Here is a 22,961-nt window from a genome sequence, read left to right on the forward strand (position 1 = left end):
CTACCCATCATCCTCGGGGGTGCGAGTCACTGCTGGATTCTGCTTCCTTCAAATGACTCCACACACTCCACTGAGCCAGATGATTGTAGATAAACTAAATCCAGGATTTCAAGGTAAAATGGACGACATGAATGAGGCTGGAGGCTGTGAATGTACTGACTGAGCAGGTCCAGTCTTCACCTTGGAAACTGTGGATGTGACAAAATGATTTCAACTTCTATTCGACCTTCAACTGCAGCTCATTTAATTTTGTTTTCTAGTAGTGTAGCTTTATATGCACGGGGCAGACACTAATGATGCTTGGGGAAATGTTTTATAGTGGACGTATCAACCGAAAAGAGTTGCCAGGAGTTAGAGGAGAAGAGTGATTATTATAACCTTTATTTATTCTCGAGCAGCACACACCAAGACATTAACTGGGAAATAAATCAATGAAACAAAAGAATAATAAAACAAAATATACATATAGATAGCTCCAACCATTAAGGACAAATAATTCTTATCATTACAATTGGCAGACACCACGAGTCATGACTAAAACAATAAGAGATGCAAGAAAATAACAACACAAAACATGTGCATATTTTATAGCTCTTTACTGTAACCCTAACCAACCCTGTCCTCACAGATCTTTCTCTAAATTTCACTACATGTTCGAAAAGTTATTGCTAACAGAGTCTGAATATGTTCCAGCAAACTGTTATAAATTACAGAGACATGTCCTTTAGTTAGTTCTGTATAGTTATCCATATACCTGCTGCCCATAAAGCAGAACATAATTGTAAATATATATAAAAAAAGAATCCTGAAAGCTTCTGATGCAACTAATTTGAGCTTGAAAGTTTTACATTTAATTGCAGGTAAACTGCATACTGTGTATGTAAGGATGGCCAAAACTGGATCATTCATCTGGACAGAGTGTTTTAAGGATGAGTTCATCATGTCTTCAGATATGAGCTAAAAAAAAAAAAAAAAAAAAGATATGAGCTCAACAGCAATGTTTAAAATGACATATAAACTCACTGGAAATACTGTAGTAGACATCTGTCTGTCTGGGATCATAATGGAAGCAATTTTACAGAACATAAAACAGGCGGAAAACAATAAAATTGACTCGCAAGTCTTTTTTTCATTTTGTAATAGAAATGTCAGCACAGCACGCGATAGCTCCGTCTTATTAAAGCCACAATGGCTCCATCTATCTCTATCAAAGCTCTGACACCAAGGACCAGAGTTTACTTTGTACTGAAGGTCTGCAGACGGCTCCAGAAATGCCACTGCGCATATGCACCTCTTCATTACCTCACGCTGCATATATGTTTCACAGGAGATGAGTGTCACTCGTTGATTTCCCTGCGGTCATTTCCCTGACAGAAGAAACAACCAGAGCCGTGAGCAGCGGGGGTGTTTGGGCCAATATGAGAGTCTGGGGGCTCTTTTATGTCTTCAGTTAGAACCGAAATGGCACCATGGGCGACATTCACCAGCTCTCATTGATCTTGTTGTCAGAGCAGCTCAAGCGCAGCTACGTAAGCTCACCACAACACAGGGCACGAAAGGCCCCATAAAGGCTGATCACACCTTCACCCCCCACACAGGTTCTGAGTGGATGGATGGATGGATGGATGGATGGATGGATGGATGGATGGATGGATGGATGGATGGATGGATGGATGGATGGATGGATGGATGGATGGATGGATGGATGGATGGATGGATGGATGGAGGAGGAGGAGGAGGAGGAGGAGGATGGCATCGCAAAAAGAAAAATGATGAGGACTGAAACCATCATGAAAGCACCTGCTGCAGGTTCTGCTGCTAATGTAATAACTAATGGGCAACGATGCCAACTGTTGTTGTGAACTCAGAAAACGCTGTGGGGGCAATGCAAGAAATGTTTTGAACATTGCATTGAAAGATTGTTCCTACTGGATCAGAAAAAGTTATGTAAATTTGGTCGTTGAGCTGGAGGGAACTGTTATTAGGGATGACTTTAACATCTACTAAAGTCATGTTCTATTGAGTCACCTCCTTTGATTCTTTCCTCCACCATTTATTTCATCTTCATCCTTGTTTATCATAGAACATTATGACAAAGTACTACTACTTTTTCTACAGCCTTAAATGTTGTAACTTACATTTATTGTATTCAGTTTAACATATTAATCTCAAATTGAATATATAATTTAGACTGTTGATTGAGTTACAGGTTCAGAAACACAGTGCAGAGTCCATATTGCTACCACTGTGACATCTGACAACATAATCTATTTACAGCAATAGTAGGCTTTGTCACAAATTCAAAGTCTGTGTCTCGCTGGGAACAGAGCTTATAAAATATAACATTTTTGAGTAATCAAGTTCTTATGAACATAGTCGAATATTGATAATACTGAAAATGTCCATTCCTTGTTAATATTAATCAGGTAATGAACCAACTCTAACTGATCCACGAGTGAGGGATGAGCTGTGATACGGACTGTTAGTCACTAACTTCTGTATCTTGAGGCTTGGAGATAAAATAGTTATGGTACAGTCATGTTTCCTGCACCTCTGAGGAGGAAGACATATTACAACATTAGTGTATGTTACAGCTCCATGGGCCCAGTGAGGCTGTAACGATGACCCAACTCCACATCTGCGCCGCTGTGATCTGGTTTCATAATTACCCCTCCGACACCTCAACGTCTCAGAACACAGCTAAACGTGTTCGATCCATAACGAAAATCATAAAAAAAAAACACTTTATGCTTGACATTTTTCATTGTGCTTCTCTGGGTTATTAGAGTCATTATGTAACCCAGCCGGCTCCAACAGTAATAATCGCTGACATATTCACATTGAGAAATGTCCACTTTATCTCTCCCTGTCTCATTTTTAACAAGCAAGATGAGTTCCTGAAAGATTTTACATCTTAATGCAGATAGCTTCACGGCCGTTTCGGCTAATGCTGCGTTCAAGGCAGGCTTTTGAAACCGTAAGTTACAGCTTCAAGTCACAACTACGACTTGGTAGCGTTCCAGGTAACCCGTAGCTCGTGTTTTTACCATCCTGTTGTCTGTGAAAGTTCCCTATAACGGCCACTCGTAACTTCCGACCCGTGAACTCGTACCAGATCGAACTGGTATGACTTCACAGGAAGGAAAAACACAAAGTACGAGTTTCTTTGAACGCACCATGAGTTAGCAGCCCCCGCCCTTGTCAGGCATCAATTGGTCCTCGTGCTACGTCACCACATTCACGCGCATCCCTTGGCTGCACACACAGCCCTTCATGCCGTTCTCTCTCCTCATTGGATAACACTTGTATCCCACAAGGAAAATTTTCTCCTCGGGTTACAGCAGAGCAGAGTGACGGAGAGACTCGTGTTTAGGCTGAAATACTTCATGTAAGTGATTGCTGACGGAAAATAGGACTATTTAGGACTTATATTAAAGCAGATATCAGCTTCACGGCCGTTTCGGCTAATGCTGCGTTCAAGGCAGGCTTTTGAAACCGTAAGTTACAGCTTCAAGTCACAACTACGACTTGGTAGCGTTCCAGGTAACCCGTAGCTCGTGTTTTTACCATCCTGTTGTCTGTGAAAGTTCCCTATAACGGCCACTCGTAACTTCCGACCCGTGAACTCGTACCAGATCGAACTGGTATGACTTCACAGGAAGGAAAAACACAAAGTACGAGTTTCTTTGAACGCACCATGAGTTAGCAGCCCCCGCCCTTGTCAGGCATCAATTGGTCCTCGTGCTACGTCACCACATTCACGCGCATCCCTTGGCTGCACACACAGCCCTTCATGCCGTTCTCTCTCCTCATTGGATAACACTTGTATCCCACAAGGAAAATGTTCTCCTCGGGTTACAGCAGAGCAGAGTGACGGAGAGACTCGTGTTTAGGCTGAAATACTTCATGTAAGTGATTGCTGACGGAAAATAGGACTATTTAGGACTTATATTAACAAAAACATTCCACTGATATCTGCTTTAACAAAAACATTCCACTGATATCTGCTTTAAGGACTTCAGTCAGTGTCAGTTCAGGTGTTTTACAGATCTGAGAGGCAGAACAACAACTAACAACAACAAAATAATAACAAACATAAAAGGCCTGATGGGTTCAGCAAATATTAATAACGTTTCCAATTAACCGCTGAGCAACTATGAAGGAAATTGTGTGTGAATCCATTGGTGTTGGAGGCTCAGTCACTTTGATCTCATCTTTTGACAGTTTATGTATCTTATTGCAATTAATAGTGCACCCATATCTTATTAGTTGCCATGGTAATAGAGAGGTGAAAAGTGTATTAAAAGAAGGGATGTTGCATTTATGCGCCCTGGCATCTGATATTCTCTTTATTTTTGGAGCAAGGGGGGTAAAGCTGAGCTGTTTTTATTCGGACATTATAAATGTGTCTCATTAAAGGTGAATCATGGGAAGGTATCTGTTGACCTTTGACCTGCTGCTGTGAGCCACTTGACTTGTGATACTGGCATCTCTCTCTGTGCTAGAGGCGTTGTGTGTTGAGATTTATGCTCAAAATCCCAATTAAGCTTCTTAAATGATTAATTCTACATTTACCACCGACCATGAACACAAAGAAGTTGGAGACAGAAGACAAAGGCTCCACACAACAGCTTTACAATACAAGTCAATTTCAAATCCCAGAGTGCACTGCTGTAAGAAACAGCCAATCACTGAGCAGCCAATTCCTTTACCTACAGTACTAAAGCCCTGGGAGTGGGGATAACAAAAGCAGCTGTGGTGCACTGTTTGTTTTCCAATTATCCACACACTTTAACTCCCAGCGAGGGTCATGGGTATTGTAGTATCTACCGGCTTCACGCATATCAAACTAAAAAATTAACACTTCTCATAAATGAGATTGAAGGTTGATTGACGTTTACATCTTTGTTGAAGAGAGATTTTGCTTCGCCTCACTCGAGTCATGTGGACGTGAGGCAGCAGCTTTTGTTCTGTCATAGTATCGACTAACTGGAATCAACATGGCAGCTGATAATTATGTTAAAGAACTGACCAACAGCTCCCGAAGGAGAATGAATTAGCATAGCCAACTGGAAGGCACTAATAAGATAGCATTAATGGTTAAACAAGCAGAGTGAATGAATGCAGCGGATGAAACAGCCTAGATCGAACATTAATTAACTTTTCACTTATTCTGCACCAAACAGGCAAAACTGAGTTCATTCATTGGCTTCTCTAGGGTTTAGCCTGAAAATCTATCGACTTTATAGTTTAAAAGTCTGAGAGAAAAAATCACAACATGATATTTTGTCAGATGATGCTCTGGATTTTTGAAAGGTCTCTTGACAGAGTCAAGGGAGTGTAATGATAACAACTGAGGTCTGTTCAGCCTGGTGTTATGCTTTTCTTCCCACTGTTCTTCTGCTACTTTGAGAACAAGCTCAATTGAGGCTATGCACAGGAACAGCTTCCCTCCAGGGATCAATAACGTATTCTGATTCAGTATTAAATACAAGTCCCAGGTTTCATTGATCAAAGTTGAGGCAGGTGCAGCTCAAACACCACTGACACCGATGGGGTCCTGTGAGGCAGGTGAGACTTTCGGCACTGTGGGAGGAGCTCACAGCTCCACACAGAAGCAGCCGAATCCTATTGGCTGCCGACTGCGTGAAGAAGAGTCAACAGAATATTGAATGTGAATCTGCTGACGTGTCTGTGTGGTCACAGATCTGCTTCATCTGCAGCAGCTGGACGAGGACGACACTGGTCCAGCAGGAGGAAAAACCTGAGCCGTGACTTTATGGATTGTGTCATTTCAAGGAGACAGTTGCTGTTTTCTCGTCCCATCCCCCAACTGCACAGGAGTGACACGGTAGCTGTGTTTACTCTGACGCTGAGGGGAACGGCGGGATGGACGTTTCCAGGATATGAACTGAAACTTTCTCTTATGATGTGACAAACATCTGGAGGGGGGAAGAAACTCAACAACAGACGTGTCAAATAATTCCTGAATGTTGGAGGTGGTTTTGTCCCAGAGCAGGAGAACAGGCACCAACTCCACCGTCTCCATCTGCAGCACACAGGCAGTCAGCTGTGATCAGTGCTGACAGGTCAGCTGTTGATAGGGTGACCTTCACCAGTCACACACTTTACACCCCCACCTCACTCCCAACCCCCAAATGTGATGAACTGTGACAGGTTTGCCACAGTCATGACATTTTAATTATTTCTTCCAAATCGTGGTACACTGTTAACCTGCTCCAGATTTATATATACAGTATATATGATACTTTAACTGTAGCGAGATACTTTAACTCCCAGATTTGTGTGTGTGTGTGTGCATATATATATATATATATAATAAAAAGTAAATATAATTATGATAAGAACTTCAAAACATAAACAACGACCAAACTACCAATTGTTTTTCAATCCTAATTTGTTAATATAATGTCACCATTGTTTTTAGAGGTACTTACTCTCATATGGACTTATTATGTTCAATTTGCATGAGGATACTGTACAGTATCATGGTAATGTACCAAGTTTAAGTTTATTGGTCACAATCTTTTAGTGACCTCATGTACTGTAAGTGGTCATGTGTGTTTCTGTGTTTACATCCATGACACAGGATGAGATGGGCCTGTAAATGCTGTTTTTTCCTTTTGTAAAAGAAAATCTGGGGTCTCATGAAACCATGTAGGAGGAGCACTAGACATAATTTTATATGTATTAAAGGCTAAAGCAGGTGTGACTAATACGGTGCAGAGATAAGACTGCAGCAGTGAATGACTGAGCTCTTCTCAGGCAATAGGACGCAGCGACAGATATCTTCTTCTCCTTGTCTGGTCAATATTTTGACACAGAGAAATCTTCCAGTGCTCAGGGGTCAAAGACCTGCAGGCCACACTCAGCCACCCACACACTCTGATACGTCAAAGTAAAGCCAGAGGAGGTGAAGAAACCTGGAACCTACATGTGGCCAATAAGAGGCATGTTGCTGCCGGCTGTGTGTCAGTGACTAGAAGGTAAAAGAAGGTCGATCCAGGAGACACACCAGACAAAAGGAGAGAGGGAAAGAGAGAGCAAGAGAGTGGGAGGAAACTTTCAGCAAATTGAACTATAAATAGAGACACAATCGAGCACTTTGAGCTCGGCTCCATGTTGTGTCTTCTCGCCACACGTCGGTGGATGAACAACAACAATAACACGGAGGTATTCAGCTGAGGAAATCAGAGCATACGTTCAATTATTCACATCTTCCTGTTCTCATTCAGAGAGTGAGCCTCTGTGTGAGACGGCAGCCGAACCATCGGGAGAAAATGGGGTCAACGTCTCGAACGTCAACCACTCTGACATGTGAACAAGAGGAGAGGAGAATCAAATTAGAAAGCCTCCGATTAGAGGATGGGAGATACGGTTCATAAGCTTCCAACATATTAGTTTCACATCACACATCACACATCTCACATCTCAGAAAGCAGAACAGGGGGAAACACTCCGACGTGCTGTTATTTCTTTAAACAAAATGCAGTATCTTAGGCAGCAAGTCCAGAATCCTACAGAGCAGCAAGCTGGACTGGAGCGACAACACAGGAAGAGAGCTGCCTATACTTCTTGTGGCGACTGGAGCCCTTCAATGTTTGCACTGAATTCCTACAACCAGTCGGCAGTAGCCAGCACATTACTCTGCACAGTGATGTGCTGGGAGAGTGGAGTTATGGCTGGGGAGCAGCAGGTGCAGCAGGTGGTGGTGGCAGAGACAAGGTCAAGGGACAAGACAAGATAAAGAAGATCGTGGATAACCCTTCCCACCCCCTTTATGGGGAGCTCTGGCAGAGGGGGAGCATTTCCAGCCAGAGGTTTACCTTCTCCATGCTTCAGATGCTCCTTTGTGCCAATTAATAGCCATAAGACTATATATAATATAAATAACAACAGTTTGGCCTGTTTTTAATACATATTATATGGGTCACGTGCTATTACATTATGTATTATTTCTATCTTGTATTTGTCATCTGTTGTTTTACCTATCTTACTATTGACCATATTCCCAGCATCGCCATCTTTGTTTACGTCGTCACTCGGGGTGGGAAGATTCAACGCCGTCACATAATGTTACCGTTAACGTTAGCAGTTGCAGCTAATTCCGGCTAACTTAATTCAAATCAGTTTAACCCAAATGTCGTTTTACTTTGAAATATGGCCCGATGTCCCTTCGAACGTTGACAACCCATGCTTTCCTTAAATCTGTATCAACCGGGAAGCGATGAAAGGAAAGCAGTTTATCGGACTCCCAACATTTGTACGGCTTGCAGCCAGGGACGCAGCAGTTACGGTTTGTTTACCCACCAGTGACGACGTAAGGAAAGTGGCAACGCAGTGAATATGGTCAATTCCACTGTTGTTTCACCACAATTTTATCCTTTGGAGGATGAGGCCTCTATATGTCATTAAGAAGCGATGAGTATGAAAAGTTTGGGAACCACTGCTGGAGAGAGAAAAAGTTAAAAGTTGTGTGTCTGCAGGCTGCTCAGATGTTTTCTGTTGTTTCCTGGAACAAATGAGGACTTAAAAATGGCAGCAGATACACGGTGGTGGTGGGAGGAGACCACTGCTGACACTCAGTCAGAGGCAGGTCCATTCTCACAGTCCGCATCTGCTGAGTCAGACTAATGACATCCAGACAGCAGGAGATTTATGGGATTTGAATGGATCCACCTCATGAAGCCGGACAGAGGGAAAATAAAACTGACTCAACAGGAACACACACGGACAGAGACCCCTGTGATTCCACACCCGAGGAGTGTTTAGGAGATCATTAACTCAAATGGGATTTTACAGTCACATAAAAACAGTGGTTGACCAGCCATCTTCAGACTCAGAGAGAGGAGCGCGGGGCCAGAGAATGAAAGCAGTGGAGCAGCCAAGCACCTGTGGAGCTCAGCAGGACTCTGATGGAGTTTTGTGGCTGTCTGGATAACATCTGTAGCAGCTGCCCGACGAGACTGATGAACCTGACGCCTCTCGCATACGAATCAGACCTGGCAGACACCACAACTGAGCTCTGGCCTATTTACATCTCATCACAGAGACAGGGTAACATCCTTCTCATTCACTCCATCAACCACGACAGAGAGGCACTCAAAACTAATGTTGACGCTCGCACATACGAGTCGATACATATTCATTTTCCTGCCTCATAGCAAGAAGAAAGATATCGATTAATCCTCCACATCAGCCCTGTAATTGCCCACCTTTCTATCAGCCATTTGATGCCATCCTCCTTTGTTCCAAACAATCGTCTGAGTCAAGACCCCCCTCCCTCGATTCTGTAACATTGATTAACTGCTGCTTCTGGTTTGCCAGTGAGGCAGACAGGCACGCGGCCGTCCCAGCAGCGAGGCCTGGCTGATGCATTCGCTGTCACGGTACTGCCCACCGAGGCTAATCAGATCACGTAGACAGAAATGGGGCTGAACATTGATTTCATACCATGAATTAAGCATCGCACGCTGCTCAGCTGTCCCAGTCCTCGTTCTACACCATTGGATTTGAAATAATCAAGGTTTGGTCGGACAGCTGTGGTTTTTTAAATACATTTTCAAGCCATTTTTTATTGATAAGATCAGTAAACGAGCCAGTGAGGTGTGACGGAGTGAAAATAATTAAAAAGAGAAGCACATGTTTTTTGTCCATAAGCGCTTCAGTCTCATCTACGTGTAATAAAAAAAAAAGTTCAATCTGATGGCATCCAGCTGATTCCTACTAAATCTGATCCATTTATATGTTCAAAAGCACAGAGCTGCTCCACCCGAGCACCCCCGACAGCTACCTTTTAGTGGTGTTTAAAAATATGGTGAGTTTGTTCGGTTAATTAAAATGTCAATATCACAAAATATTATTGCCAATATGTACTGTTAGCTTAGAATTAGGCTTTAGCTGTGCCTGTGTCTATCACTTTTTTGTGTACCTGGAAACACTTTTGTGTTTTTTTTAGCATCGTATGTGTTGTCTAAATGAATTACTAGTGTGATTGTGTTTTTGCATTTGTTCCTATAAGTTATATTTAGATAATTCTGAGCTGTAACTGATGGGTACTGACACAAGACCTGCTGAAATACCAGATCTGACTTGAATGCGATCGAACCAAGGTCTCAAACACTAAGAACCAAGACGACATGCGAAAACCTCTGCTGTCTAGCTCCACAGACACCAGGATTATGACTGATTAAAAAGGTGCGACAACAGAAACTATTTTATTCTGAGTAGGTCATTGTCAGAGATGAGGTGGGGAGATTGTTGTAAAGCTGCTTCATCTTTTCACTAATCAGCTGAGCTCACTATTCACACCTGAAAATCATCATCATCATCATCACAATGAGACAGAGATGACCTCATAGGCTCTTACCTGTTTTCACACCAACGAGATGGGAGATGGAAGCGGCCGCCCAATCAGGGGAGAGCATGAGGAGAGAGGAGAGAAGAAAAGACCAATGATTAGCTCTGGGCACAGAAATCTACCAGGCAACAGATGACGGTGACACTCGGCTCAAGCGTCCAATTGGCTCTGGTCTGTTTGTCTTTTTAACTACTGTAAACTCTGAGCATTTGAATTGATTTCTTCCTGCTTCACTGTACATCCAGTGAAACAGTGGATATCTGTGTCAAGGTTAGCCTCCCCCTCCTCCATCATTTTGCTCCCCCATCCTCACCCCCTGTGTCTCTCCCCTGACAATACGAATCCCATTGAACATTTGAATATGATTTCCCTCCCTCCCTTCGTTCTCCAAATCCTGACAAAACCAGCTCCCCTTTCTCCATTAATGAGGAAATTAATAAAACCGGCTCCTCCTTTTTCTTCTTTTCCTCCATCTTTTTCCTCTGTCAGCGAGGAGGAAGAGGGGGAGGAGGAGAAGAGGAAGGCCAAGAAAGCAGGTCAAGCCTCAAGAGAAGCAAGCAAGGGGAGAGAGAGTAAAAGGCTTCATGCTGCGTTTGAGTGGTATCAGTAAAGCTGGACGCCATCACCACTGAAAACAACACTGGCTGCAGCAGACAGATCGATATTTCTGTTTATATACAAGTTTAATTTACGTCTGCAGTTGATTTAAAGCCGTTTTCTCTGCTTCATCAGTGTGTAACCTCAGAGCTGAGCAAACAACCCACGTGTCCTACTTACTGTAAAACAACCACAACACAGTGCTGGAAGAAGTACCAGCATGAGGTCATACTGCATTCGAATACTTCACTCTATAAACTGGAGGGTTCAGTGTTTTTGTTGTTTCACCCAAACCACGCAGTAAAAGTCAGGATCTGAGTCGTTCCTTCTAAAACAGTCTCTCAACTTTATAGAAATGCCATAAATCACTGGAGTAAAAAAAAAAACATAATGTACCAGCTGTGTGTTCTACTACTCAAAGTAAAAGAACAGATTGAGATAGAGAAGGAAATCTACTGCAGATTTGTACATGTATGTTGTGCAGACTGTTTGAATAAGGAGGAATAATGGTGAGAACAAAAGACAAAATGACTTTATTACTGTAGGTACAGCAAAACTCCAAGAAGCATATTGTTGTTGTGTTATTGTTTTATTAGTAACAATCCATGAATTGTTATGCTGTTTTTGCTTATCTGTCCCTTTTTTCCTTTGCACCAGTTGAGGAAAATGTTGTTGATAATGTTGTCTGCAGAACTGCATTAATCAGCAGGTTAGCTTAGCAGAAAGACAGGAAACAAGGATGCAACATGAACCCACTGATTTCACACAGACAAACATGTTACATCTGGTTTGTTTAGTCTTTGTAAAAATAGAAAGTCAGTTCGGGGTGATTTCTTTTGGAGCATTTGACTGCAGGAAACAGTAACTTCCTCATTTATCTCCAATCTTGTGTAGAAACAGAAGATTACATTGATAAGCTCTGATTAATGGAGGTTAGGGTGCAGCCATAAAAAGATATTCTGACAATACTGAGGAGATGGGTCAGTGAATAAATGAAAATAAATAACTGAAAAATGGTTTTAAAAGCCAGCATCAAAGTTGTTAAAATGTACATTTTGTATTCATATACAGTTTATTTAAGTTTAAGTATACTACTTTCTTTTGAAAACATTACATTGAAATAGATTGTTTTTGCTGTATTTCTATATTTCAATTTTAATGCATTTTAGCAACACTGGGCAGGAAAAAAACACAGCTTTTTTTCTAAATAATATGACAAATATTGTAAAGAAATTGTAAAAAGAAACAATGAATTGCATTTGTATCTATTCCACATTTGAGTCCAGATTTATTTTCCTTTATATAGTCAGATTTTTCATGAAAAAATACTGATCCCACCACTTGACATTGGCTTGCATCATGTCATTGACCCAGATCCAGATCAGTTTCATCTGTGTGCTCATGCAGATAAACACAGCAGGGGAAACCACTAGCACCTGTGGACCTGCACCTTCACCTGCACCCACATTCTCAACACTCAGTCAGGCAGCTGGATGCTACAGTAACTGGCTACTAACAAGCAAGTAACTTGCATCAGCTGCAGCAATCAACAAACAGTATGCTTAACGTAATACTTCTTTTCATTCTTCTTGGGATTTTGGCAGTGTGGATGTGGATGCTACTATAGTTGTATCACTGCCCTCCTCAAGACTTCATGTGAATGAACAATGTCACACTATATATTTTTAATTTAAAACTCAAAATCATGCGGGAAGTGTAAAACTACTTTAGCAATAACGTGGTTCTTAATTGAAAAACACCGAAATTGAACGTTACATTTGTTTTGTTCTACAAAAACATGTTTGTCTGATTGAGAACGTCCACACTAACAAAACCCAGTAGGCCGTTTCCCTATAGTGTATAAAGACTGATTCATCCCACAGTGGCCCATGCAGCCCTCAGCCTGCAGATTTTAACAGAGTCTGTTCTGGATCCATCGCAGTACCCGGCTCTTATCACCTGTGGTTGCAGGGGAAAACTCCCGGTCCCAGAATGCCTGCCACTCTCTTTCAACTAGTTATCATGCTGACAGGACACTGAACAGGACTCCTCTGCCGCTGCAGCAGCTCTGTACTGTGTCCCTGAGTTTCAACTGGATGCCTCCCGTCGTACTGTCATTACATTCACTTTAGTGGTTTTACCCAGCTGCAGGCGAGCTGTTTCAACTCCTGCTTTTAGAGCTGTAATCAATATTTTTTTCATTTATATATATATCAACAGATCAAACGAGTGTGTTTGTGAAAATGGGGTCACTGTGGTGAAGAAATATGAAACTCTACCTGTTCAGCATCAAACAGCCGACAGGAGAGGGGTCGGTATAACTGATTTCAAATTTCAATTTCTGGTGGTTGCATCTGTTTTATGAGCTCATCAGATGCTTTCATGTAAAATCTTCAACATCTATCTACAATCTACAATAATGTGCCTTAGTAAATCTACTTGTGTATATTCTGATTTCAATGTAATGCTTAGTTGAAAGTCCTGAAAGATAGACTAAAGTTTGGTCTGCAGCAGTCTTATTGGATACTTTTTTATCAATTTATCATATTCCATACAGGTGAGCACCTTGAGGTTTCTCCTATTTTCTCCCTGTTAAAGGTTTTCGTGGGAGTTTTTTTTTTTTTTTCTCAGTTGATGTCATGGTCTAAGGCCAGAGGATGTTGTTATGCTTGTTGTGTAAATGAAAAACTGCTTGTAAAAATGGGCTATACAAATAAACTTGCCTTGCTTTTACCACCTCAGTTGCTAATGAGGCAGAAATATAAAGGCACATTATGTAATTGAAGATGTGAGAGAGGTCAATCAGCCGTACATTCATTCTATAGCTGACAGCCTATGTATTTGTCCTATTACCCGTCCATTGCCCACCATACAAGAGCCGAGCGGTGATATTGAGCTCTGTAAAGTCTTCTCGACAGCTCTCAGGCCAGTTTAATGGCCACGACTGTGCTGCACTGCCAATGTGCCATCAGAGGGAAATCTTGTCATGACAAGAGAACGGCAAAACTTCAGCTCCTCACTTTAATGAGTTGAGTTTTATGTAACTTACAGGATTGAGGGGGAAGCAGCAGCTCACAGTAATTAACCCACAGGAGAGAGAGATAGAGAGAAAGAGGGAGAGAGAGAGAGAGCAGGGGAAAGAATGAAATCTGAGTAGGATGAGAAGAGGAGGAAAAAAAGTGGGAAAAGGGAGCTTCACGTCCTCGTTCAGCCACATGATGAAAGGAGAAGAAAGGAAATGAGGAGGAGAGACACTTCTGACAATACAGAAAAGTGGTGTTGATGCCAAGAGGAAGAACCAAACTCCCAACCCGATGACGCAACCCCCTCCAAACTTATTACAGTAAACCTACTTGTCTTCTGTGCTGCTACTTTGAGGATGAGTTGATTTACATCTCACCTAGAGACGCTGAAGGATGAGGCTGAAAAATCTGTGAAACACTCTTATCTGCTGCAGGATTTGAACCTGCAACCTTTCTTGTACAAGCAAAAGCAACATCTGGCAACTCAATTCTGATTGGATGATGCTGAGAGTTAGGAGAACATTTCCAAGTCACTGGGCTGAGACAAATGAAAAAACAGAGACATATTCTCTAGGAGGTCAAATCAAAAGTTTTTATTCTTATTTAACCCCCTTGAATATAATAGATTCTAATTTGCCAAATATGTAAAAATGTAAAAACATATATTAAGTCAAGAAGTTTTTTGACTTAAGGAAACTTTACTTTAAAAGTAAGTACATGAATGTTAGCCTACCCCTGTGCCCTGTCATCTCTGTGATGTTACTCGGCCTTAGCAAATAGTCCATGGCAGTAATAAAGCAGTACAGCCCTGATGTTATTTGGAAATTACTTAGATAAAGTAGAAAATAAATTTCTGAGGAAATTGTTAATGTGCTCACTTGTTCTGAAAATTGCTTGAGCCAAAATGTGTGTAGTGTGATTGTGTGGAAGTTTTTAGTCTCAACTTCTGAGAGAGAAGTTGTGTGATTTATTGCTGCAGAGCCACTTTGTGGTTGCAGAGAGAGAAAGACTGTTTGTACTGTGGTCTCTGCTGCCGTCACCAGCCAAGGTTACAAAAGGTGATAACAACTTTTATCTTGAGAATCAAACTCAAACAAGTAGCTTTAACTTAGCGTATATTTCCCGGTAGTGCCGATGTTTCTTTCCAAGATATTACAGGACAGAAAAAATTAGGTGGCTGCTGAATGAAAAAAAACACGATGTTGGAATGACAAACAGCACAATAACACATTTCAGAGATACCACACAAAGTTTTCCTAAACACACTGTTCCTGTCATTTCAATTTCAAGTTAAATTGAGTTCTTGACCCTGCAAACGCTGCCGCAGGAAATAGCAACAGACTTCTGTTTCTATTAATGTCGGAAATAGGAAAAAACAATGACCACTAACGTCAAAAATATCACACGTGTATCAACAGCCGAATTGAATCGGTTGCACTTTGACCTGATGGCAACATGGCCAACAAATATTTGAGAGACGCACAAAGAAGTTTGTGAAAGAAGCCCTAAGAGGGAGAACAGGTAACGCAGGCAGGGGCGGAGTGGGGCACCAAAATCTACCGGGAAAATTCTGACCGCACCGGCCCACCATCGGCCTATCCCCCCCCCCCACACACACACACACACCATTTACATATTTCTGTACCGCTCACCGCTCAAACAGAGCTATGTGTCATTCCATATGGCAAAATATATGAGTGCCAGAAGCAAAAGAAAAAAAAATAAATGTGGGTGACACAACTTTATAAGTTTTTTTTTTATAAAGGCTACACCATTTCCCATATTCTGGTGCATTTTAACACATTGTTACTTTTATCTAGCTAAAAAAAAAAAAAGTGAAAGAGCTGCAATTAGTGCCTCCCAAGCAGATTTAGCCTACTTAACACTGCTGACCATAACATTACATCCAGTCATGTTTACTCCTTTATTTCCCCCTCTCAACTACTCCACTCTGCAAATTGATTTTACTGACAGCGCTCTGCAAACGCCACGGTTTCGTTTCGGGTCTTGTCCTACTCACCAACATGCTTCGGTGCCCATGGAGAAGACAGAGCAGCTGCTGCTGTGATGTGAGAGGTTCCGGCTCGTAACGGTACCGCGGTCCGCGTACCGACGCGCACTGGCCCACTTGCAGTAAAGCACGGACTTTGTTGTCTTGTTAAATTAATATAACTTATAGATAACGTAACACACGGGCAGGACTGATAAGGTTTGCTGGGTAGCTTCCATGAGTCGATCTGTTTTTAGCCGTAGCCGCTAGTTTAATGATAACTTTCACAGTGATAGGCTGATGCATTTCCCATGAGGCTTTGCACCATTCTACATTAGTTTAAGAACAAACAAACAAATTAAATTGCTGGTTATTTTATATTTTGTGGTCATGAAAGTTCTGTAACATTGAACAGAAATAATTAGATAAAGATAGGAGGCTAAACAAAAATAATTTAGTAGGCTGGATTGATGAGAGTCTGATTCACTATCGCAACCATGAGTGAGAGGTAGAGAGACATGAAGGGGTATAAAAACTGGCTGGACTTGGTAACTAGGTATAGAGGTAGAGTTTGGAGTTTGTCACGGGGGCGTGCGGTTGATACACTGCACGGCCACGCAGCGCAGCTTGCGGGCCGGCTCACTTGAGTTTATTGGCCGCCGGCCGACCGGGAAATCTCCCGGTCCTCCCGATGGCCACCCCGCCCCTGAACGCAGGTAATACAGGCACAAAAGGCCCTTTAGTTTAAATTACTGTAGATCAGAGCTTCATTTCATCACCTGTGCATCAGGACTTATTCAACATAAATCTACACAGTTCCCATGTATCCTCAGGTTCTGGGGAAATATTCAGCCCTGCAGCAAAAACCTTCACATTCAGTCAGTGGCTCAAGTCAGAGATTCATAATTAGTCTCTGACTGCTCAGTCACCTTCTCCAGAGACCCCTGCTCACTCCTCAGCTCTGCCAACACCCCACCCCCACCCCACAACCCACACACACACGCACACGCACACACACTTCCTGTGCAAATTAATTTCCAACATGACTCCAACCTGACTCGGCTCGCCTGTCAGACCACGGCTGTTAATGAGCCCTGATGTCTTTCTCACAAAAGCACGGCAATTACTAATATATCTGCGACACACCAGCAACTTCAATCTCCATGAATAACACACAGACACACACGCACGCACGCACGCACGCACGCACACACCTTTGCTTCGGAGGAGGCTGCAGGAGACACGCTGCATCTTATCACTTGTTTCATGTACAACATTTCATTTTGAGAATATTAGTTTTATCTTCACTTTCATCACGTGTGTGTGCCAGTGTGTATGTGTGTTGATCGATGTTGTTTGGAGGAACTCTGATGTTTTTAAATTTTCTTTAAAAAAACAGCTAAAATCGTTTGTACAGAAATTGACTGACCAGGAGGAGAGGTGAGATAAAATTAAATCTTGCATGAAAACTCAAACCGCAGTGTTGTGCACCGTGGTTTATTGACTCTGACTGCAGGTGCTGGTGTGTGTTTCTGTTGCACATTTCTTTATTTTTGATCCTTTGAGCAATGTAGTGTGATGGACTGACTAAAGTCACATCATAGACATTTGTCCTGCTCTGTGTTAAAACAAAAACATACTTAATAAGCAAATGTGAGAGATTTACACGCAGCTCCATGAAGCAGCAGCGGCAGCAGCAGCTCATTCTTCCTCCCAGTACGAGGACGCGTTTGACTCGATGAGCGGGATCATGTCAGCATCTCCACAAGCAGCTCTGTGGCTCAGTTAGCTGAGTTGGCATCCTGCTGTTGTGACCCAAATACAAGCTTACTGCCTGTCTGCCAGCTGCTGCGCTCTGATTGGCTGGGATTCGACATGAGAGAGGAGGTGGGGGGTGTACAGAGGGATATGTGCCTCCTCCAATACCAAAGAATTTGGAAATTCACACTGTGTCCAACAATACTTGCTGATTTTTAAAAATGCACTGGACAGAACATGTCTACATGTATATATGTTTATTTATAGATGTGTCCAAATGCACTGGTGTAACACCATGTGATTATTCCCTATAATCCCTCATTCCACCAGTGGAGATAGCAGCTTTTCATGCTGCAGACATGAAGCAGCGTCTGGGCTCAGACTCTGCGCTTTTGAATGTCACAGACTGTATTAACAGAATATGGTTGAAATAATTGTTAATCCACAGAAGATGAGAAATTCAACCTGAGCCAAACCTCTGCTCTTCAGTCTGAGGATTTCTGACAATACGCTTCGGAAATGTGACTTTGGCAAAGCCAGGGAGGAATCACAGTTTCTGCTGTTCTACCGAAAACTCTCGGCTCTCGTCTGCTTCGTGTGTGCTCGCTGTGATTCTCACAATTAAAGTCTCCATCTTTGGATTTTTAAGTGCTGGATTCAGAGGCATCCTGCATACAGACATGCACCTTTAGTAATTTCACAGCCATGACTCTCATCCAGAACAGCTTAACCTGTCTCTTTGCAAATGCTCATATCCTTAATTTGTTTGTGTTGAGCATTGTGTCTTGTTCGGTTTTAGTTCTTTTATTTTGGAGGCTGCAGGGGTGTGCGTTGTTGCGAGTTGTTCCTAATATTATGAGCTCGCTGCTATAATCCATGTTACCACAGAGACGACTGTCGAGCCCTTAGTGGACTGCCTGCTCAGCATGGCAACTCAAACACACACACACACACACACACACACAAACAGACCCAGGCACACACACAAACACACCCACACACACCTCAGAACGATGATACATGTCGAGTTTGTGTTGACACTCTGCTGCTCCCCAAGGCCACAGACCTGCTGAGTCCAACAGCTGCTCAGAGTCCAGTGCTCAGACACCGTGTGTGTGCGTGTGTTTGTGTGTGTGGAAGTCACTGTCACTGCACCCAACGTGGTGTCAATGACAATGAAGTGACTATCAACACCAGCAACAAACTCTCTCTTTATAACACGCACACACACACACACACACACACACAGACAGACAGCATGGCAGCACGTTCAGTCGAAACCAAAACATCCGAGCTACGGAGCTTACAAAGGAGTGTCAATCGATATGACACAGAACTCACTTAAGCATGCAAGTACACACACACCTACACACACACACACACACACACACACACACACACAGAAGCCAGATCGGTAATGGAGCTCCCACAGACTCTGGCAGACAGGCCTAGTCCTGCTCTGAGAGAGGATGGGGGGGGTGGGGGGGGGGGGTGGGGGGCTGTGACCCCAACTGACCCTGAGTCAGTTCACTGCTACTTTCTGTGACGTCCTAATCATTAACAGTGAATCTAATGACTCCGAGACCTCGGTCAGTTTAATTGGAATAGCTGCTATCATCATCATCATCATCATCATCATCATCATCATCATCACCACCATGATCAGTCTCTCTCTGAGGGAGAGTAATTCAATTTGTGAATTTTCATGTGGAGCTGAACTTCACGCTGCTACGGTTAAATAGACCATAAATAGATTTTTATCAATTAATTTGAATTTAGAAATGAAAAATGAAAATCTAATTTCACTTTTACTTCACTTTTGTCAGAGCTTCTGTAGTTACCATAGTGAGACGAGTTCTCTTCGGACACAACATCAACATGGCAGCACGAGCTAGTAACAGTGAGGAGATCAGCGTCTCCTCAGTTGTCTGGAAGTGGTTTGTGGAGTTTTTAGTGCCCAGTCTGGATCAAACCACTGTCACTGTAAAAGTCTGTAGAATAGGAGCCTGTTGCACTCACAGCTGTAGAGGACAACTACTAGAGGACAACTACTGCTAACATGCTCTTATTACACAGCTCTGTGTAATAACAGTTTCACGTGGAGGTTCCATTCATCCTGTTGGGGTTTATTTCTCCAGAATGACCGTCTCACTCTACATTATCCTTTACCTAACATTGCCGTCACACATTAGCATAGTCATTTTCCCATATGAGAAGAAGGGTCCTGGTGGAAAGATGTTACAGATGTGGAGCTGTGTAAACAACTTAAAAGCCAGAGTTCATCAACATGTTGAAGACAATCAAGCCCAGATATAGGAGTTAAATCGATTAAATATAATAGGTTGTGATGAAATCACAGATTTAGATTATATTTTGAGGTCATCATCCAGGTCTATTCTCATGTGGAGCTGAACTACAATGATTCTGACATGAAGTTAACTGGATCATGGCTCCTAAAATAAATCCATGTCTGCAGGTGTCCTCCTCTCCGTTTTTGTCTATGTCTCTCTCTAGCCATTAGTCACTGCACAAGTTTGTGAACATTGTGATCACAATCAATCATATTCAAACGTTGCTCCTCCCTAATTGACAGTCCCATACATTACGGCCACTTTCTTAACCCACTTCAGCTGCTTTATTGTGTTTTCTAATTTCAAAATTTAGATCTTCCTGCCAAACTTCTAAGATTAAATGAAGAGGAGGAGTTTTTTGGCAGATGGCCCGAACCAATATGCTGCTTGCTGAGGTTTTTCCTGATCGCACAAAGATGTTGGCTCAGTATGAGGACTGTGCGGTGTGGTGAAGTCGAGAGCTCCAGAGGGGGCCGGAGAGTGGACATAGACTTGGGGTTGAGATTTTATGGACAAGAGGTCCAGTTCCATGACAACTGCATCCAAAAAAAAGCTTCAGCTGTGATAGTTTCATATCATGTTTTCACGGTTCAGTGAACTTTGATGCTTAATCTGACTCCAACATGTTTCTGACTTCTTTGTTTCTCCTGCAGCTGGACACCAAGACTGGAGAATATCAAAGTCAATAAGGAAAGTAAAAGAGAGAAATCCTGGCATTAAGAACCAGAACGGGCTTCCTGCACCAAACTATACCAGCTCCTCCACCGCTCAGCTCCTTCCTCCTGTTTGTGCTATTTCTAAGAGCATTAAGGAATTCACAAAGGAAATAAAAAAGCACCATGCACACATTCACATACACATTAAGCTGTAAATGCACGCATGCTTTGGAGGCAGAGCAATTCTCATTCAGCAGTGTACACACACACACACTGTCAGTGTTTCTGCCCGAGGCTGCAGAGGTGATTCCTCTGCTCCCTCCATGATGTCTTTGGAGACACTCGACTATTTTTAGCTCTCTCTTTCATACACGTTCCCTCTCTTCTTGACAGATCACCCTTTCGTATGCCCAGTCAAGGCTCAGGCGGAGCGTTTTATGCATATCCTGTCCATCACCACGATTTCCTTTCCACCTCCTTTGTTTTCTTTCCTTTTGTGAGACAACCCCACCCCCCATCCCCTTCACTCCCCAACAGCCTCGACGATTTCTTTAGCTCAGCATGACACTGACATTTTGTTGACGACTTAACAGAGTAAATTTGTCAAGGTCAACTGGAACACACTGGCCTGGCAGTGCCACCACTGTAAACGATGGTGTGAGTAGGCACTTCATGCTGCTTTGGCACTAAATGTCTCGCTGTAAAAAAAGAAAAGAAAAAAAAAAGGAAAAAAAACATAGGTACGTATATGTCTGGATGTTTTATAACAGGTTTATTATTGGTCTATTTAACCTCAGAGGCCCAGGGAAGAACGTAAGTCTTCCTGTTCAGATGAATATCTCAGTGACTGAACTATAGACAATAGTTTTTTTCTGTGTTAACTAGAAATGTGGCTGTTAATTAAGACCAAGCTCATCCATGTGTGTCACTGGCGTAAATACTGCTGTCAAAGTTTGGAGTAATGTAAAGTTTTCTGTTTCTGTCTCTCTATGATCAATTATCTGGCATCCTTGAGAGCGACGAACACTTTGACTTGAGTCGAAGCAGAGACTTAAGCCTGGTTTATGCTTCTGCCTCAACTCCACACTGTAACTACCCCGGTGCCTCGACACCATCAGTCACCTTTTAAAGTTCTGGGCACAGCCAAAACATTACCAATCCCTGCCCTTACTGTCCACGTCACCTTGACGCATGTTGCAGTCTTTTGGATGTGTGCGTCAGGCTGTGGCGTAGGGGTTCGCTGGCTCCGTGGAGGTACGCCATCGATGCATAAATCAGACTTTAGCAGCTAAACAGACAAAAAAGCACCCATAAACCCTGCTTCAAAGAATGAGCAAAACTCAAGAACAGCTAAAGATAGAGACTTCTGATCATCTCTAAAACAACCCAAATGCAAAAATACTATTTTCTGAGGTGAGGGATCCTTCTTTATTATAGTTTAACAGCTTTGATCAATAAAATAGAAAAAAAAAATCAAGGTCTGTTTCAATGGGATATAAACCCATATTACACTGTAGAGAAATCTGGACATAATGAATGACATATTGTTTGCTGAGTTGTGCTGGTTCTGAATAAGTGCACCATTGATGATGAAACTCAAATATTTGGAAAAACACTACGTTGAAAAAATGCAGAAAAGTGTGATTGTGGGCCAAAATGAAAATGACTGCACATTTAGTTACAAATTGGGATCAGTTCGGGGGTTTGTGCTCTTCTGCGGTTTTAGGGTGATTGGTCTTTTAGCTGACGTCTCTGAATGACAATGTTTTCACTTCCTGTTGATACAAAATGCTGTGGACAGACTGGAGACGTGTCCTAAATTTGGTTAGGTTTGGATTTTAACATCTTCTCCTACCTTCAGCTTCAGAGAAGCTTGAACTAGATTGATCAGCCCGATGGAAGATCCACTGATCCAAGGTCAGCAGACTTGTCAGATTGTGAGACAGAGAAACTCGATGGGAGAGGCTCACTGCCATCTCCATGGTTTCTGTCTGGTGTTGTGAGGAATGCACAGTTTGAGTTGGTGTGTAGGCGTCACCGCTGCCGCCACCGACCGACTCACAATGACACCACTGTCAGCAGGACGTAAACAACCACACATAGCAGACACAGGAATATTCCTCACTGTTGAACAGTAAATGGTGGTCGCCTGGCTTCAGGCAGAGCAGAAGAAGAACTGTCGTGCTTTACTGGGAACTATCGATT

At 42.5% G+C, this 22,961-nt stretch overlaps 1 protein-coding gene across 2 annotated transcripts in view; it reads right to left on the minus strand.

The window, feature by feature from the left end:
- Positions 1-22,961, minus strand: part of LOC311008259 (serine/threonine-protein kinase BRSK2-like) — a gene marked incomplete at its 3' end in the record, with an annotated part of 116,591 nt that overhangs the window by 56,115 nt on the left and 37,515 nt on the right. The gene's annotated exons all lie outside the window — the stretch shown is intronic.

Source organism: Trachurus trachurus (assembly GCF_905171665.1).
Source record: "Trachurus trachurus genome assembly, chromosome: 3".
Taxonomy (NCBI): domain Eukaryota; kingdom Metazoa; phylum Chordata; class Actinopteri; order Carangiformes; family Carangidae; genus Trachurus; species Trachurus trachurus.